The following is a 24,776-nucleotide window of genomic DNA, read 5'->3' as shown; positions in this document are numbered from 1 at the left end:
AATGCTTATTCAGAATCAGAAAAACTTTATTTGTCCTTGAGCGGCAATTGTGGGGAAAAAAAAAGGAAATATTGTACCAGGAATATCACGATAAAGTTCTCTAATAACCAATATTCAAAACATGATTTTAAATAAGATAAATATGATACAGACATAAATGAATGATTAAGTAAGACATAGCCAGACAGGCACAAATTAGCTTGAATGATCTAGTAAATTATGATTCATTGAGCTCTCACCAGTTTTTCTAGTCACAGATGATGTTTTTAAAACGTCTTAAATTTTTCTTACATTTTCTATTTTCTTTACCTCATTGAGAGGCATACACATTTCAGGCAAGAGAAAGTCATCCACTGTAAACCTCCAGAGCCTAGATACAGATGGATGGAAAATACTTATGAATATTATTAAAAAAAGAAAATCGGATTTTTTCATAAAAGCACTATTGATAAAGCAAGGAGAATGAGGAAAAAATAAGATTGGATTGAGAAAATTACAAATCACAATATTATCCATTTCATTTTCCACAGACAGCAGAAAAGCATGCTGTCAGCATCAAGGACAGTGACCACCATCTTCATTTCACTTAGACGAAACTGACGAACGAGAAAGGCAACCGTTTCAACAGTTATTGGTGTGCTCACACTGACACAAACAACTTCAGGAAGCACATTTCGAGAAGGTGTGTCATATGTTGTGGTGAATTTGTCTACTTAAAGTGCAATTCATATTGCACTTTTATGTGCACTATTGCACTTTATGTCTTAGTGACTATTTCATTGTTATGTATGTGTGACCATATGGTAGTATTGACACTAAAGTTGACTTTTTTGATTGTGTAAAAACGTGATCCATGATTATTAGCCTGTCCATCACAACTGCAAACCAGAAGAAAAGGCCCAGAGGTGGTTCCTGATGTAGGACCACCTCCACCTTGAACCTCTGTCACACCTACAGCACAGCTCACCACTGTCTCAAAGCAAGCATACATGTCCTGCAACCCCAGTCATCCTGTAGGGCCCATCAACTTCCTTCCTTTACAAAAAAGCATGTTTTTGTTATGTAAGTCTTATCTGTTGTTGTGTAACAGACTTTTACCATAATGCAACTCACATACATGAGATCCATGACGATCACAGAGTATGAGCTAAAAATGATGTGCTTACCTTGTCTTTACTGGGTAAAGTTTGAGTCCTGGTTTGAGTGCTGAGTACTTTCAGTGTCTGCATCATCAGCAGTTACTGTTTTAATAACAGCTCCAACAGGTCTATTCTCATGTACATACACGTTTATATCAGGCTCTCTGAATCGAGGGGCCTTGTCATTCACATCAGAGACATAAACAGAAACAGAATTCGTGCCTTTATCAGATGGGATGATGGTTATCTTATATTTCAAGACCACCTCTCTGTTAAGAGCCCCATCAACTAACAATGAATAGTAATTTTTGAAGTTTTTTTTGAGTTTGAATGGAGCTCCGCCTTCAATGTGCACCGTTACTTCCCCGTTTTCTCCACCGTCTTTGTCAAGAACTGACACCAGTGAAATGACGGTGCCTTTACTCGCATCCTCTTGCACTCTGTGATGAAGCGTGGTGATGGTAATCTCAGGGGCGTTGTCGTTCATATTCATTACCTCTACCAGCACTTTGCAATGCACAGACATTGGCGGCTGGCCTTTGTCACTCGCCTCCACACGTATCTAAAAAGGCTCTTTTTTTCTTCAAAGTCTATATTGCCTTTTACTTTAACGGTACCAGTTTGACCTTCAATTTCAAAAATATCAAAGTACGCGATCAAGTTCGTAAAGCATCAAGTCAAGGAGCAAAATAGAATTAACAGTCCAATACTGTAGAAAAAGCTGAATACATGAGTGAATGCTTTGTGTTCGTCCCTCTGCCGTCTGTCGTTTTTATAACAAAGACTGAAGATGTCCTCACCACCTTAGAAAGGAGTCTGGTTGTAAGTGTGCATCACTGTGTGATGGATCAACAGCAGTACCATGTGGTAGAAGTGGATATGTGCATCCAGCAGTCATAATATTTCCCTGCCTCTTCACGAGTAATAGGAGCGCTAAGATTACCAACAAATACGTAATAATGATTGACTAAATATCCACACTAATATCAATTAATTGTTAAAGATATGTTCATTTTGTTGGTTTGCTTTTTATTTTGTTTTTTTCCCCCTCAGTTAACACATTTCCTGTCTTCTGTTTTACATTCTTGCTTGCTCATCTGCCTTGTGTATTATTTTCTTTTTCATGCTGCTAGTTTTATAAAGGAGTGACTACCCTGTGCCTAGGTGTATTTTGGTCTGTCACCACAATTCTATGAAGTAATGGATTATGATTGTATGAACATTCCCTCAATTGTTAATCTTGGGATTAAGCCCTGGATTGAAAAGCCTGTGCCCTATTTCTCCTCTCTGGGAAACCTGATTTGATATGAAAAATATTAATAATCATTTGACTCTGAGCCATTATAATCTCTTAAACACTTTACTATAATAATAATAATAATAATAATTATTATTATTATTATTATCATTATTATTGTTATCATCAAACAGTATTGCTGTTGGTGGTGGTGAATACTATAGCTCACAAAGGATGATTGTAATTTTTTTCATTTTTTTGTCACGAGAGCATCTCCTCACAATGAGTAGGACCAAATGTTACTTATAAACACCCATTTGTAAACTTCTCTCAGCCAGCAAAGACATCCCATAATGCTGATTCATTTTATATTTCTTAGTAGTACTACCTTTTTTTTTTCCTAATGTCTATCGAGCACCAATCCTATAGCATTAAGTCTGGATTATCTTTCCAGTAAAATCAGTATTATACATGGTTTCCTCATTCACTGCTTTACTCAGCACTATGGAGAGAGTTCATCTTTTAAAAGCATAAATTTCATCATAGTTGTGCCTTGTGGCCCGCTGACCCCATGACCTCATTTTGTAGGACTAAAACAAGGAGTAATCATGAATAAATTCCAAGAGGAATCTTTCTAGGAAAAAAAAACATATCTATCTTTACATCCTTTGGATTACAAGTATGATATCAAATACTGAGAGTGAAGCCAAACTGACAGTAGAGCCGACAGAGTTTTTTTGCTCAGCATTATCACTTGTCCTTATGGAGGAATCCCTAATTGTGTGTTACAGATGACCTATAAAATAATTAAGATCGCTGATAAAGCTGTTAAAGCATAGACATCATGATATAGCACTATTGGCATCCCCAATGCAATGATAACTGTGTTTGTTTTATAATCAAGGGATAAATGTTGCAAACAAATTCAGCATTTTGCTCTCAGGGAACGGTTGGGTGAGTAAAAAAAAAAAAAAAGGAAAAAAAATCAGATAAATGGATGTGCACCTCATAACTTGCTTCTCTTTCAGTGCTTTGGCCATCACATGATGGAGGACAAACAGCAAGGGCAGGGAGTACTAGTTCTGCAGGGAGAGCGTTGTGTGGGTGGAAGCAGCAGTTTGCTGCAAAAGCTATGCAGGGCCCCTACATTATTAAAGGACAAGAAAATCATTTGTTTCCAAATTTGAATCTAAATCTCCTCCATTCAGATGATTTTATGGGTGTCCTTTGTGTTGCCTTCAGTTCTGTGTATGTCTTTAAATAAATGTGTGCATTTGGAGGGCATGTGTTCATCTACGTGTAAGAGGGGGGAAGGGAGTTCTGTGAACAGGCTTCAAGGCGACCCCCCCCCCCTCCTGCACAGCGCTCTTGTCTCCATGGTAACGACATCTCAAGCAAAGACGTGGAACATGTGTGCGCTCACAAGCAGACAGTTTTACACCAGCACGCTGCTTCTATCTTAAAGATACAGCATAAAACAGAATATTATACACCGTCCATTGCCACATATTCAAGGTTATAACAAGTGCAATCCATCTGAACATATAAATGGGACACACAAACATCCACACACTCAAGCAAACAGCCCACACTTCTATGAATAACAGACGAGTTTGTCCAGAGTTGCAGCTCGGCTGCTCATGTATTTGTAATGTTTTAATACATTTTCTTCAACAAAGATTTACTTTCTCAGCAAAGCGTGTTGTCCTTTCCACCCTAGCAGCTCCAATGAGAGCTTGACCTTTTAACGCGCCCTTGCCCAAGCCACATAACCCTCAGGTCCTGGCCTCTGGAGACCATCCCTACTGCTGGGAGCAACAATCAACGTCCTGCTGCATGTTACTGATAATGATCTCACTGTGCCAGTTTTGTGTAAAACGGAGCTCATTGAAACAGAAGTGGATGAACCTCCATCTTATGCTTGTATATTTTATCTTCATCGATATATATTTTGAATGAATAGGCATATTTTTTTGTTTGACACGGCGTTAAGACATCCTACAGTCATAATGACAACTTCAGGGTAAAGCAAATTGGTTGCAGAGAGAGGATGAATAGTGTTGATATAAACTTGATCTAGAAAAAAAAAAAAAGATAGATGCATAAATAAAAAAGGGGGTCATAGAGAAAAAATGTTCAGGAAAAAACTAAATGCAATTAAGAATGAATGTAAATATCAGGAAAGAAAATACATTGTATCAAGAGAATTCAAAAACCTAAAAATTGAAGAAAAAAAATACAGACAAAGGGAATGTAGTATATTGATGTGGAATTATTCAAGTAGCATGATGAACACACTCCTAATGCACACAAAAAAACTAAACTGTTTGCCTTATAATAAACTGTAACTATTAAATATTTTCATGGGCGAGGGTTTAACTACATTATTTTATGGTAAATAGTAAAAGTATTCAACATAATATTCAAAGATTGATGTGGAAAGTCTATAGAGGTCTTATCTGATGGAGACTAACTTCAAACAAACAACTAACAGAAAGCCTTTATATCATATATGAAAAAAACAAAAGAATTAATGAAAGAAAGAGGCACGGTGCAGATTATTTACAAATCTGCACTCTCCTCTGCCGGTTGCCGGAATAAGTAGGACAGGGGCTGGTTTAGGAAAACATGACCGGAACAAGATGAAAACCAGGACAGGACTGTATGGAGCATGCCCAAACACACCGATGAACACAACCCAGAGACAGACACACAAACACACTATTCACTCATTTGGAAAGTAATGGCACACTGGCCAAAAATCATTTAAGTACTTACTCTACTGTAAAACAACACACAAGGGCATCTGTTTGCTGCGGTTTATGAATTAATTATGTCAATTGTATATTAAATGTCTTTAGGGAGGCTATATCAATATTTCTTTCAATAATGTGTGTACTTGTCCATTCACAAGTATTTATTTAGTTGTGTTGGGATGTTATATCTCTCCATATTCAAGTCACTGCATGCATGCTGTTGATTCCTGTCATCACAGGGACACAGGTAGAGGTTCAAATAATATAATGTAAACATATTTTATTATTTAAGCCTGAACTTATTGCTCATAAGGGAAGAGCATTGCTAATTACATAAAGCCAGAGGGGATTTGTATTAGCAAGTCTGTATGCATCCGAATGTGTGATGTAGCTGGATGGAATTATTATGATTTGATTTGATGCAAATGGGTCTCAGCCCGTTCGCATCCTGCATATTTTTATTTATTTTATTTTTGTCATCTGTATTGTCACTCTGTTTATGTTTTGGTTTTCTATTTTCACCCTCACTGTCTTTTTTCCCCCCATTCTGTTGTCCATTGATGCTGTCTCTGCTGTCCATTTACTTATTTTCTAATTATCTTCTTATTGCCTTTCTATTTATATTTATATTTATATTCATATTCATATTTATTGACACTATAACTGTTGTGCTGCTGTGACAAAAGAATTTTCCCGATGGGGATCAATAAAATATATCTTATCTCATGTGGAACAGGCATTTATTTAAGATTATTCTTAGGATTAAGAATAACCAAATGTTATGTAAAATGACTGTAACTACTCTTCCATGTTAAATAACTCTGAATTTATGATTAACATCAAAAATGTTACATCTGCATCCCCATCTTTCTTGAAACAGCCTTCCATCTGCATCAGCTTTTCTCTTCCTGGACATTTAGGGATCGTTTATATTTCTCAATTCCACTTGTTGAAAATCGCATTGATGATCGTAACATGATTGGCATGAATTGTGGCAAATGTAGTAGAATTATGGTCAATGCACGCGTTTGACTTATTTAATTTAAGACAATCAGACCTTTTAAGTTGTTCTCGCGGGTCACATAAAATGATACGGCGAGCCACATTTTGCCCGCAGGCCTTGAGTGTGATCTATAGCAGTGTTGTGTTAGGCCACAAACAAATACAATGGTATGAAGATTGAACAGTAATGTCACCTTTTACATTAGAAAAGATTGCATTAGGTGATGTTACTTAAACAATAAACAGATGAAAATATCTGTGACCATTCCTATTATTTCCATTAGTCCACAGCTCACCATAAAATTATGCTATTTGTTCTTGAGTTTGTACCACAGCTGCTTAAAATGGAATTTCAAAAATCAACGAGGATGTTCTCAACAGAACAACATGTATATGTATCTATGAAAGTATTAAAAACAAAAAAAGGGAATGTCAAAAATCGATGTTCTCGTAAGAATTGTCATTGAATTCAAACATGATAATTGTTCTTATCTCTCCTGATGTCCCTCTCCTGTCAGGAAGCACCAGAGTGTTGCAACTTGTTCAACATCATTTTGACAGGCAGAAGGAGCTTCTAGATGTTCCCTTTCAATACAACCGCTTTCACCATCTTAGCCACACACACCACACCGCTGAATACCTGACCTTTTAACAGCTGTCACACACATCCAAATTTGTCTAGAACAGATTTACCATGGAAACCATTAACATCTTTTCTAAAAACCCAAAAGTCATTGTCATTCTTCTATTTGCCGTTGAAAACAAAATGCAACAACTGATTGCAATCAGTTGTGCAATATCTGTGCAATATCTCATTTCTGTGCAATATTCGGAACTGTGCATTATTTCATCTCATAACAGCTACACTGTGCAATATTTCATCTCATCTCATAACTGCTACATTATAATGTTAAGACACTTATAGGTTTATCACTGCTAACTAAGACACTTTATAGTTTCACTGAAACACTTTATAGTTTATAGTTTATTTTTATTTCTAATTCTGCCTTTCTTTTATTATTTATTACTGTTTTATATTCTGTAACTCTGGCACTGCAATTTCCTTCGGGATTAATAAAGTTGTTCTTATTCTTATTCTTATGATTAAAATGCTGTTATGTGACATACGGAGTTGTTCACAAGAGAAAAGCATGTCTACATATCTCGAATCAAGTATTGTGCGACAAAAAAAAAAAAAAAAAAAATTGAAATAAATCATCAGGTTATGCAACCAGTTAAACACTAGTAACATTCTTAGTTTTATTACTGTTGCTCAATCATCTTAGCCTAAAAAAAATTATTTGATTCACATATAAACAAAGAAAACAAAAAAAGAGTTGGACAAACTTTAGCTGGCTGGCTCACATGAAGATATTGCCAGAATCCGTAGTGCCGTAGTAAAAAACTTGTAGAAAACCAGTAGAAAGCTAGTAGAAAACAAAAACATATGTGTAACCCTCAGAGAGGATGGCCCCTGTGCTTTAAGTAAACTGCTGTGAGTCTGAAGTAAAATTGGAAAGGTCCAAACTATATCACTCACCCACACAGCCATGAGTCAATAGACTGAGACGTAATGAAAAAGAGGGCTTATATAAGTGAGGGGTGGAGAGGGGGGGAAAGGTCAGTCCTACTCACATAATATCAGACATGAACGGTTTCTCAGAGAAAAAAAAAAAAAAGATAACGATAAGTCTTCCACTAGAGATATGCAGACAAAGATTGCAAGAAAACTCAAAATACACTATATTTCCATTAAGATGGAGGTTTGAACTGCATACTTGAAAGTGTAGATGAGGTTTGGCCGATGCACATTTAGGCTACACAAGACTGTGAGCCAGTCTTGTCGTGTTCTGGGACAAATAACAAGAGCAAGAGGAGCTGTGCCAGGGAGTCTTGGCCCACAGCACTGACTGCAGCCACAGTGAAAGGTTTTTTGCTCGTTGACTCCGATGTTGCCCTGTTAATCCAGAGGGAGCGCAATGAATATAGTCTGCATGCTGTGCTATTATTGATGGACCAAAAGATACCTTCAAAATGTCCCGTTCAGAGAGTAAAGTTCCTCTCCTTGTTGTCGTTTTGGTTGTCTATTCTCAACCTTGCTGTTTTTTTTTTTTTCTCTCCATTCTGTTGTATATTCTTATCCATGATATTGCTGTTGTTCACTCTCCTGTCTTTTGCTGGCTTTTAATAGTCTCTCTATTTATATTAACATTAATATTTAGAGTGCTTAGTTTCTGCACTTTAAACTCATTGATATTCATTTGACCCTTCATCTCATCCGCATCATGTAAATAACTACACACTGTGTAAATAAACTGTCTGCCTATTTATTTTTATAAAAATCTGTACATATTCCAATTCGGGAGCTCTCATTGCAAAATTTCACTGTGCCTGCACAGTGACAATTAAACATCTTGATTCTTAGTTGATTATTGAGACCAAAACTGTAACGCTCCTGTGACAAATGATTTTCCCTGATGGGGATCAATAAAGTTTATCTTATCTTGAGGGAATAGTATGAAAGGAAAAGTGTGCCCATTTACACAAACATGCTGAACTCTCAAGATTTGCATATTTGGGAATGTTGAGAGTAAATATAAAAGTGTAAAGGAAAAAAAAAGTATAAAAAGCGGATTGTTTCACATAACTTATTTCAGGCCTGTCTGCTCAAGGTTGAACCACTGAACGTACACAATACAAGAAGCTTATTCAGCTGTTCTTCCATGAGCGTCAGGGGAGCTTCATCTCTACTAAATGATATTTATAGCAACAAACTTCTGGATCGCTAACACACTTTCACCTGGACATGATGCAGAGAAAAAATACTGACACAAACAATATTACTCACTGGCTATTAAACTTGTCGCTGAAAATCTAAATAATATGCTGTTCATAAAAGTTAAAATAGCAATGTATTGTCTTTCACATTCAACCAGCAAAATTCTGCAAGACCTAAAGAATTAAGACATCATTAATACCTGTCTTTTCTTTCCTTAATGGACAATTCTAACTTACTCCTTATAATATCGCGCTCTAAGATAATATTGCAATTCCTATTGTTTTGGTTGTGAGAGTTGTAATGCTTAACAATTCCAACACAATGTGGATCTGATTAACTAACAGGGATTTGTTTTTATTTTTCCCCCACTGTTTGTTGATTGATTTATCTTTTATATGTTTTTTTATGCTATTTTATAAGACCTCAATGGTATGAGCAGATCAAACCATAAACTTCCTGTGAGGCCACTGAATACATGGAACATGAATTAAAGGTCAGATACTACAAAACAGTGCTGTTCCTCTCTCACCAACAGGGTGAAGTGAGAGGGGGGCAATTCACACAAAGAGGACCTCTGTCTATTTACTCGGGCTCCAAGTCAGCATCCGCTCCACCAAAACAGAAAATAAAGCCTTATGTGAAAATAACAAGAGCAGAATAAGCTGCATAAAGTCCCTAAGCGTCTCTAACTTTACATCCCTCCTCACATAGTGGATCCTCTAAGTACGGTCCTGGTCAATACTAGAACAAGTAATGTAATTATCATCACCATTATAGATGTGATGGAGAGACAACAGTGGTTCATTGTAAGGTTTAGTGTTGCAGGCTATAAGTTTCACTAGCAACAACTTCATGTTTCAAAAGGTCTACAAAACCGTGAAAATCATGCTTGCCAGATTATATGCAAAACTGATACAAAATACCATGTACAAATCCACCATTGCAAGAAGCCACACAAGAGAAATGGTTTTTACTTTATATTGACAGAGAAGAGCATTGGATAAAAGCAAAGCAGGATCTCACTGTCAAGCAAAGAAAAGTTTTTTTTTTTTTATCTAACTATCCCAGGTGGATTGTTCATAATAAATTTCCCAGAGGAAGAAACACAGATATTAAAAGAAGAAAGTGAAACTCACATAGAAATAATATGAACTTTCTCTGCACAACAACTGGCATGGACAAAATGGATTTGGAAAAAACAAAAAAAACAAAAAAAAAAACACAACGTTATCAACAACAAAGCTATCTTGTTAGAATGACAAGAAAAAAATTAATTCATACCAGCTTGTCAGTTTTGTTAAGATTGTTTTGGTTTATCATTTGAACCGAAAGTCAAAAGAAATCAGAGGAGATTGCATAGCTTTAAAACACTAGGAGGAAAGGTTACTGCAGAGGTAAAAGTCTCTAGGGTGAGGAAAAAAGAAAAACAAGTCTTCTGAGTTCACGGAAACAGAAACGATGCATTGAATTTCAATGAACCAGCAATATTCAGCAACAGTCGGCACCAATCAGCGTTTGTTTTAATAGACAAGCTTTTATCGAAAGACAAGGAGACTAAGATCATGTACACATATTTGTCAGCTAGTTAATAATTACCCGTCATGTCAAAAAGTAGAGTTGCCAGCAAAAAATAGGCCCTCCTGCAAATATGTATATAAATATGTATGTACAAATATTTCCAGTAAACATCTGAGGAAGAGCCTATTTTTTGCTTGAAACATCATGCATGCGAGAATGAGTATTTTGTGTAATATATATATATATAAAAAAAAGATCATCTTCTCTTTTTGGAGCATATTCAAGGTGTACAGATTTTTTCCAAACTCTACAAAATCCAGCACCCGTCCCTAACTGGGTTGCGGATGTGCATGTGTTTTTCTTTTCTAACTCTGTCATGTCAAAAACACATCTATTTTCTTCAGGCTGGAAGATAAGACAGGCAACGTACATGTTTCTCAACATTTTTTTTCCCCACATTTACTGATGTAGGGCATTCAGGGTCAACGGATGACGGCTGAGTTGTTTTCTTCTTTTTCTACCTTCGATGGCGTTTATTGAAATGTGTGGCTTTTCTTGCTCCGTGTATCTCCATCTTTTCCCTTTCCTGTTTGACCGTTTTGTCACCTTGGCGGTATAGGTGTACATGACTATGCTATAAAGTGCATTATGTGTGGACATAAAGGCAGCTGCTGTTTTTTTTTTTTCTCCTCCCTCTACTATGTGTGTAAATTAGAATACCATCGCTGCTGCTGACCTCAATACAAGTGGAGCCATCCTCCAACAAAGCTGGAGCTAACTGAGAGAATGTGTCCTACTGGCACACAACAGCGCATGCAGAATTCACAGCCACAACCCTACAGGCATGGAGCAGGACAACATGCAGCTTTAGAGCATGTGGCAGAATTCAGAGAGGAGATCCAGGAAAGAAAGACCAGAAATGTCAAGGAGACGGTGCAGTGTGGTGTATGAAAGCAGCAAAGATGGACGCAAGAGTGTACTGGGGGAGGGGGCCGCCGACAGTGATATTAATACGGAGGATGAAGATGGAGTTGCTTTGGATAAACCATCTGGTAAATGAAAATTGAAAAGTGTGAAGTGAGCACAATAGAGTGACATTGTAAAAGCAAAGGAAAGGGAAGTAGTGCGTTTGAATGAAACTAAAAGGTGAAAAATGAATAGCTAAGAAGGTCTAAAGAGGCTGCTGCTTAATAAAAAGGACAGCGTGAGATAACAAGAAACACTTGAGTTGGAGCTCAGCATATTTATACACACACACATACATACATATGTTTCTTTGACTGTATGAATACAGAAAGAAGAATCCTACAGAAACATTTTTTTCAAAGTTTGGTATAACTATAAATAAATTCTGCGTGCTCCCACTGTCAGCAGCTGCGTGTCCATTATAAATATTGCATTCTGACGTGAACTTGACGGCTTTTGTTCTGATTTTTAAAATGATTATTTTAATAAAATAAAATGATACCTTATTTTATTATGCCTTCACCCACTGAGAAAGGAATGTGTGCAGTGTTACAGTGGTTTTAGCATTGACTCAAATAGGGTGCCACACCCCCAGCTGGAGTGAATGAAAAATGTACATAAATAACCAGATATGAACATCGATTTGCCCATACAACTATGAGCACAAAGTCTTGTACTGCATTACTGCTTGAATCATGGCAAAATCCCATGAGCTTAAATGCTAACTTTAGTTCATGCCGGTGTTTGCAGTGTTCACCCACACACATTCAAGGACAAAGTAAATCACTTCCCAGTGAAATTGGAGTCAGTTTTAATCATTTCTCATTCACAAAAAGCAGACGCTGAAACAGGAATGAAATGTGTTTTAGTGACAACACACGAAAATTGTTAGATGCACTCATTATTTCATTGATTAATTTCCTTTTTTTTTTTTTTTTAATCACATCAATAAATCTCGTGAGGGCTTCTTCTGTCCAGGCACAGCTCAGCACTACTGCTGCATTACTCACTTTACAGTTCATACACTAACTCACGCACATGAAGCAAATCTATAAGCACACAGGGTGGGATAGAGCACTAAATACTACTTACCATGGGCTGACAGAGATATAGAGAAGAGCCTCTTTTTTATTTACTTTTAATTCTGGAATAACACATGCTGAAATTGTCTGATATTGCTCTTTACATTATCACTTACTGTCAAATGATGGCAATACATTACCTTTTTAAATAAGCAAAATTGTGTTTTCTCCCTTCTTTTTTTTTATTGTTTATTTTCCTTGGGATAAATCTAAAGCTGACCTAGTTTCTGCGTGAAAAGATTATCTCTATACCATAAAATATCTAATTATGAGTTCAACCATTTCTGCATTCACTATTGTTTGTTCATCTGCACCATCTGCTCAGCGATTTACTGGGGAGATTGTGTTAGAATGTGTTTCCTTCTAAATAAATCCATTTTCATTGACTATTGGAAAATGCCTGTGGAAGAGGCACACACAGCCAGTTCCCCTCCCCCCACTTCCCCGATGCTCTCTCTATCCCTCCCTCAACCTCCTCCTCTGCTGTTGCTAAGACTGTTACGCGCATGCTTGTCTGTGGAAGCCGGGGGACTCCTAGACGTTGACGTCCTTGTGCGTTGCTATGGGAGACGCAAAAAAAATCAGAATTCAAGCGTGCGGTACTTCACACGTGATAAGACGTGACCCAATTTTTACTCGGTCAAAAAAGGGGAAAAAGTGATATGCTGTATATGTTTCACATCAGTGTATGATATGCTAAATACCAATTGTACAAAAACACAATCCGATACAGGGAATGAACCCCCCCCACACACACACCATCTCAGAAATGAATGAGGACCTCATCTGAAAAAGCGTGTTCCAACCACACCTGCATAATTAAAAAATCTGAGTCACTGTGCACCAGCTGCAGCCCAACAACCCCCCCACCTCCGTCACCGTTCCAGCCATTCAAAGCCTCTGAATCACCTCAACTCAAGAAGACTGCAGGGTCACTCAGACATCTCATAAACAAGTGAAAACTCATCAAAAGTGCTATACTTGCTCAAATACCCTCAGTCACAGAACAGAGAGCAGATTAAAACATTTACAGTTAATATTTCTTCTGAAATGTCTCTTCTGTTGTATACAAAAAAAAAAAATCCTTACCTCTCCTAATGCAAGGTAAACAGGCTCAGAGACACGGTTTAGGGGAACAATTGGTAGAGTTTTGAAAAGTCCTGCACACCAAAAAATGCTTCAAAAAGAAAAGATCTATTTTACATATAACGCAAAACACTTATTCTCACATGCATGATGTTTTGGGTAAAAAATAGCCTCCTCCTCAGATGCTTACAGGAAATATGTGTTACAAATATGTTATTGTGGCGCCATTTTTGAAGAGAAGAGAAAGATCATGTGATTGATTCCCTCCTTTTTTTTTTCTACGCCCCTTGTTGGATATATGATGTCCTTTTAACATTTTAACATTATCATATTATTTTCACTACTTTTCAAGAGCCGACTAGAGACACTGATACTTTTTTTTACATTTTTACATATGTACAGATATACACATATGGGGGCTAAAAACGTTGTAATTGAAGGGCTTCATTTTGCAATATAAAATTTTAAAAACATCTACATGGGGCATGAGACCAACAGAGCAAATTAATATAGACAGAAGTCTATATCAAAAATTAACAGCCTTTTATTAATTAATCCAGTAAATGTGCAAAATGGAAAATCACCAAAAACGGCCAAGAGAGGGAGCCACACATGAAGCGCACACACACACACACACACACACACACACACACACACACACACACACACACACACACACACACACACACAGGTCAGCGAACTACCACAAACTGCGATGCACATAATCTCTGTCAGCAGTAGGGAGAACATGCAACGAGACGAGAGAAAATAATAATAAAAACATTAAAAAATAAATCAAATAACCAAGAATTAAGTTGAGCATGAAAAGTGTGGAAAGCAAATGACCATTAGACACAGTGAAAGAAAAAAACTACGAACAACGGACGAATGTCAGCTACCGGAAACCCTCGACATCGATGCTGATGTAGAAAATGCACTGGGTTTTTCCAAAATTACTCTATTTTACTAGAACTTTTGCTTCAAGATTTTCTGTTTCTACTAGCCAGGGTTTGTGCGTCAAACAAATATGTATCCTGCTCATAGGATTCATCAAAAAAAAAAAAAAAAAGTGGTGTCTGTTTTTCATCTCCCTGAGAGTGTATTCGGGGACACAAATGAATCTGTTTATCTTTCTTATCTGACAAAACTACAATTCCACTTGACTAATAAGAACTTAGCAACACTAAAACTAAAAAAGGGAGTCTCCAAGACTACTGACAATACGGTTCTCCCGAGCTTTCAGCGTGGTCTTATCGATTCTCACATTCCTATGGATGACTTTTGGAGTTTCTTCTGTCCTATTTTTTCCCCAAATATACAAAGCAAACCCCAAAAATTGGTCATATTTTATTTTGATTTGCTACGTTCATTTATGTTGGTTTTTTTTCTTTGCCACAATCCTGAAACAGCTTTATTTTCTTAACAGACCTAAGTGATAAAATAACTGTTTTAAACATGTTAAAAATACCTTTAAAATTACATGAACCCCGAATAAGCTATATTGTGTAATACCACAATCCCTAAGCAAAAAATAAAAAAAAAAACCTGCTGACTTCTGAGATTTTTGTTTCTAGTTGAATGAAAAGCCCAAAAATTCAAGACTGACTTTCAGCACCATGGACAGAGATGGAAGCGACCGCATGCCAAACTATCAGCATAAATGTAATGTTTACAAAAAAGTCTCCGCTATACAATTATAATAGTAATAATTCTGATCATATGAGCTGCACAGCTCCAGTCATTCATCCACAGCAGGGGTGTCAAACTCATTTTCACCAACGGCCACATCAGCGTAATGGTTGCCCACAAACGGACACATGTAACGGTAACAGAATAAATGTCACTAAATGTAACCAAATGTTATGTAAAATGACTGTAACTACTCTTCCATGTTAAATAACTCTGAATTTATGATTAACACTATTAAAAGCACTATTGATAAAGCAAGGAGAATGAGGAAAAAATAAGATTGGATTGAGAAAATTACAAATCACAATATTATCCATTTCATTTTCCACAGACAGCAGAAAAGCATGCTGTCAGCATCAAGGACAGTGACCACCATCTTCATTTCACTTAGACGAAACTGACGAACGAGAAAGGCAACCGTTTCAACAGTTATTGGTGTGCTCACACTGACACAAACAACTTCAGGAAGCACATTTCGAGAAGGTGTGTCATATGTTGTGGTGAATTTGTCTACTTAAAGTGCAATTCATATTGCACTTTTATGTGCACTATTGCACTTTATGTCTTAGTGACTATTTCATTGTTATGTATGTGTGACCATATGGTAGTATTGACACTAAAGTTGACTTTTTTGATTGTGTAAAAACGTGATCCATGATTATTAGCCTGTCCATCACAACTGCAAACCAGAAGAAAAGGCCCAGAGGTGGTTCCTGATGTAGGACCACCTCCACCTTGAACCTCTGTCACACCTACAGCACAGCTCACCACTGTCTCAAAGCAAGCATACATGTCCTGCAACCCCAGTCATCCTGTAGGGCCCATCAACTTCCTTCCTTTACAAAAAAGCATGTTTTTGTTATGTAAGTCTTATCTGTTGTTGTGTAACAGACTTTTACCATAATGCAACTCACATACATGAGATCCATGACGATCACAGAGTATGAGCTAAAAATGATGTGCTTACCTTGTCTTTACTGGGTAAAGTTTGAGTCCTGGTTTGAGTACTGAGTACTTTCAGTGTCTGCATCATCAGCAGTTACTGTTTTAATAACAGCTCCAACAGGTCTATTCTCATGTACATACACGTTTATGTCAGGCTCTCTGAATCGAGGGGCCTTGTCATTCACATCAGAGACATAAACAGAAACAGAATTCGTGCCTTTATCAGATGGGATGATGGTTATCTTATATTTCAAGACCACCTCTCTGTTAAGAGCCCCATCAACTAACAATGAATAGTAATTTTTGAAGTTTTTTTTGAGTTTGAATGGAGCTCCGCCTTCAATGTGCACCGTTACTTCCCCGTTTTCTCCACCGTCTTTGTCAAGAACTGACACCAGTGAAATGACGGTGCCTTTACTCGCATCCTCTTGCACTCTGTGATGAAGCGTGGTGATGGTAATCTCAGGGGCGTTGTCGTTCATATTCATTACCTCTACCAGCACTTTGCAATGCACAGACATTGGCGGCTGGCCTTTGTCACTCGCCTCCACACGTATCTAAAAAGGCTCTTTTTTTCTTCAAAGTCTATATTGCCTTTTACTTTAACGGTACCAGTTTGACCTTCAATTTCAAAAATATCAAAGTACGCGATCAAGTTCGTAAAGCATCAAGTCAAGGAGCAAAATAGAATTAACAGTCCAATACTGTAGAAAAAGCTGAATACATGAGTGAATGCTTTGTGTTCGTCCCTCTGCCGTCTGTCGTTTTTATAACAAAGACTGAAGATGTCCTCACCACCTTAGAAAGGAGTCTGGTTGTAAGTGTGCATCACTGTGTGATGGATCAACAGCAGTACCATGTGGTAGAAGTGGATATGTGCATCCAGCAGTCATAATATTTCCCTGCCTCTTCACGAGTAATAGGAGCGCTAAGATTACCAACAAATACGTAATAATGATTGACTAAATATCCACAGTAATTTCAATTAATTGTTAAAGATATGTTCATTTTGTTGGTTTGCTTTTTATTTTGTTTTTTTCCCCCTCAGTTAACACATTTCCTGTCTTCTGTTTTACATTCTTGCTTGCTCATCTGCCTTGTGTATTATTTTCTTTTTCATGCTGCTAGTTTTATAAAGGAGTGACTACCCTGTGCCTAGGTGTATTTTGGTCTGTCACCACAATTCTATGAAGTAATGGATTATGATTGTATGAACATTCCCTCAATTGTTAATCTTGGGATTAAGCCCTGGATTGAAAAGCCTGTGCCCTATTTCTCCTCTCTGGGAAACCTGATTTGATATGAAAAATATTAATAATCATTTGACTCTGAGCCATTATAATCTCTTAAACACTTAATAATAATAATAATAATTATTATTATTATTATTATTATTATTATTATTATCATTATTATTGTTATTATCATCAAACAGTATTGCTGTTGGTGGTGGTGAATACTATAGCTCACAAACGATGATTGTAATTTTTTTCATTTTTTTGTCACGAGAGCATCTCCTCACAATGAGTAGGACCAAATGTTACTTATAAACACCCATTTGTAAACTTCTCTCAGCCAGCAAAGACATCCCATAATGCTGATTCATTTTATATTTCTTAGTAGTACTACCTTTTTTTTTTCCTAATGTCTATCGAGCACCAATCCTATAGCATTAAGTCTGGATTATCTTTCCAGTAAAATCAGTATTATACATGGTTTCCTCATTCACTGCTTTACTCAGCACTATGGAGAGAGTTCATCTTTTAAAAGCATAAATTTCATCATAGTTGTGCCTTGTGGCCCGCTGACCCCATGACCTCATTTTGTAGGACTAAAACAAGGAGTAATCATGAATAAATTCCAAGTGGAATCTTTCTAGGAAAAAAAAACATATCTATCTTTACATCCTTTGGATTACAAGTATGATATCAAATACTGAGAGTGAAGCCAAACTGACAGTAGAGCCGACAGAGTTTTTTTGCTCAGCATTATCACTTGTCCTTATGGAGGAATCCCTAATTGTGTGTTACAGATGACCTATAAAATAATTAAGATCGCTGATAAAGCTGTTAAAGCATAGACATCATGATATAGCACTATTGGCATCCCCAATGCAATGATAACTGTGTTTGTTTTATAATCAAGGGATAAATGTTGCAAACAAATTCAGCATTTTGCTCTCAGGGAACGGTTGGGTGAGTAAAAAAAAAAAAAAAAAGGAAAAAAAATCAGATAAATGGATGTGCACCTCATAACTTGCTTCTCTTTCAGTGCTTTGGCCATCACATGATGGAGGACAAACAGCAAGGGCAGGGAGTACTAGTTCTGCAGGGAGAGCGTTGTGTGGGTGGAAGCAGCAGTTTGCTGCAAAAGCTATGCAGGGCCCCTACATTATTAAAGGACAAGAAAATCATTTGTTTCCAAATTTGAATCTAAATCTCCTCCATTCAGATGATTTTACGGGTGTCCTTTGTGTTGCCTTCAGTTCTGTGTATGTCTTTAAATAAATGTGTGCATTTGGAGGGCATGTGTTCATCTACGTGTAAGAGGGGGGAAGGGAGTTCTGTGAACAGGCTTCAAGGCGACCCCCCCCCTCCTGCACAGCGCTCTTGTCTCCATGGTAACGACATCTCAAGCAAAGACGTGGAACCTGTGTGCGCTCACAAGCAGACAGTTTTACACCAGCACGCTGCTTCTATCTTAAAGATAGAGCATAAAACAGAATATTATACACCGCTTTTCCGTCCATTGCCACATATTCAAGGTTATAACAAGTGCAATCCATCTGAACATATAAATGGGACACACAAACATCCACACACTCAAGCAAACAGCCCACACTTCTATGAATAACAGACGAGTTTGTCCAGAGTTGCAGCTCGGCTGCTCATGTATTTGTAATGTTTTAATACATTTTCTTCAACAAAGATTTACTTTCTCAGCAAAGCGTGTTGTCCTTTCCACCCTAGCAGCTCCAATGAGAGCTTGACCTTTTAACGCGCCCTTGCCCAAGCCACATAACCCTCAGGTCCTGGCCTCTGGAGACCATCCCTACTGCTGGGAGCAACAATCAACGTCCTGCTGCATGTTACTGATAATGATCTCACTGTGCCAGTTTTGTGTAAAACGGAGCTCATTGAAACAGAAGTGGATGAACCTCCATCTTATGCTTGTATATTTTATCTTCATCGATATATATTTTGAATGAATAGGCATATTTTTTTGTTTGACACGGCGTTAAGACATCCTACAGTCATAATGACAACTTCAGGGTAAAGCAAATTGGTTGCAGAGAGAAGATGAATAGTGTTGATATAAACTTGATCTAGAAAAAAAAAAAAAAGATAGATGCATAAATAAAAAAGGGGGTCATAGAGAAAAAATGTTCAGGAAAAAACTAAATGCAATTAAGAATGAATGTAAATATCAGGAAAGAAAATGCATTGTATCAAGAGAATTCAAAAACCTAAAAATTGAAGAAAAAAAATACAGACAAAGGGAATGTAGTATATTGATGTGGAATTATTCAAGTAGCATGATGAACACACTCCTAATGCACACAAAAAAACTAAACTGTTTGCCTTATAATAAACTGTAACTATTAAATATTTTCATGGGCGAGGGTTTAACTACATTATTTTATGGTAAATAGTAAAAGTATTCAACATAATATTCAAAGATTGATGTGGAAAGTCTATAGAGGTCTTATCTGATGGAGACTAACTTCAAACAAACAACTAACAGAAAGCCTTTATATCATATATGAAAAAAACAAAAGAATTAATGAAAGAAAGAGGCACGGTGCAGATTATTTACAAATCTGCACTCTCCTCTGCCGGTTGCCGGAATAAGTAGGACAGGGGCTGGTTTAGGAAAACATGACCGGAACAAGATGAAAACCAGGACAGGACTGTATGGAGCATGCCCAAACACACCGATGAACACAACCCAGAGACAGACACACAAACACACTATTCACTCATTTGGAAAGTAATGGCACACTGGCCAAAAATCATTTAAGTACTTACTCTACTGTAAAACAACACACAAGGGCATCTGTTTGCTGCGGTTTATGAATTAATTATGTCAATTGGATATTAAATGTCTTTAGGGAGGCTATATCAATATTTCTTTCAATAATGTGTGTACTTGTCCATTCACAAGTATTTATTTAGTTGTGTTGGGATGTTATATCTCTCCATATTCAAGTCACTGCATGCATGCTGTTGATTCCTGTCATCACAGGGACACAGGTAGAGGTTCAAATAATATAATGTAAACATATTTTATTATTTAAGCCTGAACTTATTGCTCATAAGGGAAGAGCATTGCTAATTACATAAAGCCAGAGGGGATTTGTATTAGCAAGTCTGTATGCATCCGAATGTGTGATGTAGCTGGATGGAATTATTATGATTTGATTTGATGCAAATGGGTCTCAGCCCGTTCGCATCCTGCATATTTTTATTTATTTTATTTTTGTCATCTGTATTGTCACTCTGTTTATGTTTTGGTTTTCTATTTTCACCCTCACTGTCTTTTTTCCCCCCATTCTGTTGTCCATTGATGCTGTCTCTGCTGTCCATTTACTTATTTTCTAATTATCTTCTTATTGCATTTCTATTTATATTTATATTTATATTCATATTCATATTTATTGACACTATAACTGTTGTGCTGCTGTGACAAAAGAATTTTCCCGATGGGGATCAATAAAATATATCTTATCTCATGTGGAACAGGCATTTATTTAAGATTATTCTTAGGATTAAGAATAACCAAATGTTATGTAAAATGACTGTAACTACTCTTCCATGTTAAATAACTCTGAATTTATGATTAACATCAAAAATGTTACATCTGCATCCCCATCTTTCTTGAAACAGCCTTCCATCTGCATCAGCTTTTCTCTTCCTGGACATTTAGGGATCGTTTATATTTCTCAATTCCACTTGTTGAAAATCGCATTGATGATCGTAACATGATTGGCATGAATTGTGGCAAATGTAGTAGAATTATGGTCAATGCACGCGTTTGACTTATTTAATTTAAGACAATCAGACCTTTTAAGTTGTTCTCGCGGGTCACATAAAATGATACGGCGAGCCACATTTTGCCCGCAGGCCTTGAGTGTGATCTATAGCAGTGTTGTGTTAGGCCACAAACAAATACGATGGTATGAAGATTGAACAGTAATGTCACCTTTTACATTAGAAAAGATTGCATTAGGTGATGTTACTTAAACAATAAACAGATGAAAATATCTGTGACCATTCCTATTATTTCCATTAGTCCACAGCTCACCATAAAATTATGCTATTTGTTCTTGAGTTTGTACCACAGCTGCTTAAAATGGAATTTCAAAAATCAACGAGGATGTTCTCAACAGAACAACATGTATATGTATCTATGAAAGTATTAAAAACAAAAAAAGGGAATGTCAAAAATCGATGTTCTCGTAAGAATTGTCATTGAATTCAAACATGATAATTGTTCTTATCTCTCCTGATGTCCCTCTCCTGTCAGGAAGCACCAGAGTGTTGCAACTTGTTCAACATCATTTTGACAGGCAGAAGGAGCTTCTAGATGTTCCCTTTCAATACAACCGCTTTCACCATCTTAGCCACACACACCACACCGCTGAATACCTGACCTTTTAACAGCTGTCACACACATCCAAATTTGTCTAGAACAGATTTACCATGGAAACCATTAACATCTTTTCTAAAAACCCAAAAGTCATTGTCATTCTTCTATTTGCCGTTGAAAACAAAATGCAACAACTGATTAAAATGCTGTTATGTGACATACGGAGTTGTTCACAAGAGAAAAGCATGTCTACATATCTCGAATCAAGTATTGTGCGACAAAAAAAAAAAAAAAAAAAATTGAAATAAATCATCAGGTTATGCAACCAGTTAAACACTAGTAACATTCTTAGTTTTATTAGTGTTGCTCAATCATCTTAGCCTAAAAAAAATTATTTGATTCACATATAAACAAAGAAAACAAAAAAAGAGTTGGACAAACTTTAGCTGGCTGGCTCACATGAAGATATTGCCAGAATCCGTAGTGCCGTAGTAAAAAACTTGTAGAAAACCAGTAGAAAGCTAGTAGAAAACAAAAACATATGTGTAACCCTCAGAGAGGATGGCCCCTGTGCTTCAAGTAAACTGCTGTGAGTCTGAAGTAAAATTGGAAAGGTCCAAACTATATCACTCACCCACACAGCCATGAGTCAATAGACTGAGACGTAATGAAAAAGAGGGCTTATATAAGTGAGGGGTGGAGAGGGGGGGAAAGGTCAGTCCTACTCACATAATATCAGACATGAACGGTTTCTCAGAGAAAAAAAAAAAAAGATAACGATAAGTCTTCCACTAGAGATATGCAGACAAAGATTGCAAGAAAACTCAAAATACACTATATTTCCATTAAGATGGAGGTTTGAACTGCATACTTGAAAGTGTAGATGAGGTTTGGCCGATGCACATTTAGGCTACACAAGACTGTGAGCCAGTCTTGTCGTGTTCTGGGACAAATAACAAGAGCAAGAGGAGCTGTGCCAGGGAGTCTTGGCCCACAGCACTGACTGCAGCCACAGTGAAAGGTTTTTTGCTCGTTGACTCCGATGTTGCCCTGTTAATCCAGAGGGAGCGCAATGAATATAGTCTGCATGCTGTGCTATTATTGATGGACCAAAAGATACCTTCAAAATGTCCCGTTCAGAGAGTAAAGTTCCTCTCCTTGTTGTCGTTTTGGTTGTCTATTCTCAACCTTGCTGTTTTTTTTTTTTTTCTCTCCATTCTGTTGTATATTCTTATCCATGATATTGCTGTTGTTCACTCTCCTGTCTTTTGCTGGCTTTTAATAGTCTCTCTATTTATATTAACATTAATATTTAGAGTGCTTAGTTTCTGCACTTTAAACTCATTGATATTCATTTGACCCTTCATCTCATCCGCATCATGTAAATAACTACACACTGTGTAAATAAACTGTCTGCCTATTTATTTTTATAAAAATCTGTACATATTCCAATTCGGGAGCTCTCATTGCAAAATTTCACTGTGCCTGCACAGTGACAATTAAACATCTTGATTCTTAATTGATTATTGAGACCAAAACTGTAACGCTCCTGTGACAAATGATTTTCCCTGATGGGGATCAATAAAGTTTATCTTATCTTGAGGGAATAGTATGAAAGGAAAAGTGTGCCCATTTACACAAACATGCTGAACTCTCAAGATTTGCATATTTGGGAATGTTGAGAGTAAATATAAAAGTGTAAAGGAAAAAAAAAGTATAAAAAGCGGATTGTTTCACATAACTTATTTCAGGCCTGTCTGCTCAAGGTTGAACCACTGAACGTACACAATACAAGAAGCTTATTCAGCTGTTCTTCCATGAGCGTCAGGGGAGCTTCATCTCTACTAAATGATATTTATAGCAACAAACTTCTGGATCGCTAACACACTTTCACCTGGACATGATGCAGAGAAAAAATACTGACACAAACAATATTACTCACTGGCTATTAAACTTGTCGCTGAAAATCTAAATAATATGCTGTTCATAAAAGTTAAAATAGCAATGTATTGTCTTTCACATTCAACCAGCAAAATTCTGCAAGACCTAAAGAATTAAGACATCATTAATACCTGTCTTTTCTTTCCTTAATGGACAATTCTAACTTACTCCTTATAATATCGCGCTCTAAGATAATATTGCAATTCCTATTGTTTTGGTTGTGAGAGTTGTAATGCTTAACAATTCCAACACAATGTGGATCTGATTAACTAACAGGGATTTGTTTTTATTTTTCCCCCACTGTTTGTTGATTGATTTATCTTTTATATGTTTTTTTATGCTATTTTATAAGACCTCAATGGTATGAGCAGATCAAACCATAAACTTCCTGTGAGGCCACTGAATACATGGAACATGAATTAAAGGTCAGATACTACAAAACAGTGCTGTTCCTCTCTCACCAACAGGGTGAAGTGAGAGGGGGGCAATTCACACAAAGAGGACCTCTGTCTATTTACTCGGGCTCCAAGCCAGCATCTGCTCCACCAAAACAGAAAATAAAGCCTTATCTGAAAATAACAAGAGCAGAATAAGCTGCATAAAGTCCCTAAGCGTCTCTAACTTTACATCCCTCCTCACATAGTGGATCCTCTAAGTACGGTCCTGGTCAATACTAGAGCAAGTAATGTAATTATCATCACCATTATAGATGTGATGGAGAGACAACAGTGGTTCATTGTAAGGTTTAGTGTTGCAGGCTATAAGTTTCACTAGCAACAACTTCATGTTTCAAAAGGTCTACAAAACCGTGAAAATCATGCTTGCCAGATTATATGCAAAACTGATACAAAATACCATGTACAAATCCACCATTGCAAGAAGCCACACAAGAGAAATGGTTTTTACTTTATATTGACAGAGAAGAGCATTGGATAAAAGCAAAGCAGGATCTCACTGTCAAACAAAGAAAAGTTTGTTTTTTTTTATCTAACTATCCCAGGTGGATTGTTCATAATAAATTTCCCAGAGGAAGAAACACAGATATTA

At 36.9% G+C, this 24,776-nt stretch overlaps 1 protein-coding gene across 6 annotated transcripts in view; it reads right to left on the bottom strand.

Moving 5' to 3' along the window:
• The window catches only part of LOC147227582 (protocadherin alpha-C2-like), a 188,947-nt gene that overhangs the window by 111,006 nt on the left and 53,165 nt on the right, over positions 1-24,776 (bottom strand). The gene's annotated exons all lie outside the window — the stretch shown is intronic.

The sequence above is a fragment of the Fistularia commersonii genome, chromosome 13, assembly GCF_037954325.1.
Source record: "Fistularia commersonii isolate RoL2024-O1a breed Wild chromosome 13, RoL_Fcom_v1.0, whole genome shotgun sequence".
In the NCBI taxonomy this organism is placed as follows: domain Eukaryota; kingdom Metazoa; phylum Chordata; class Actinopteri; order Syngnathiformes; family Fistulariidae; genus Fistularia; species Fistularia commersonii.
This window is presented reverse-complemented; position numbering and strand designations above follow the sequence as displayed.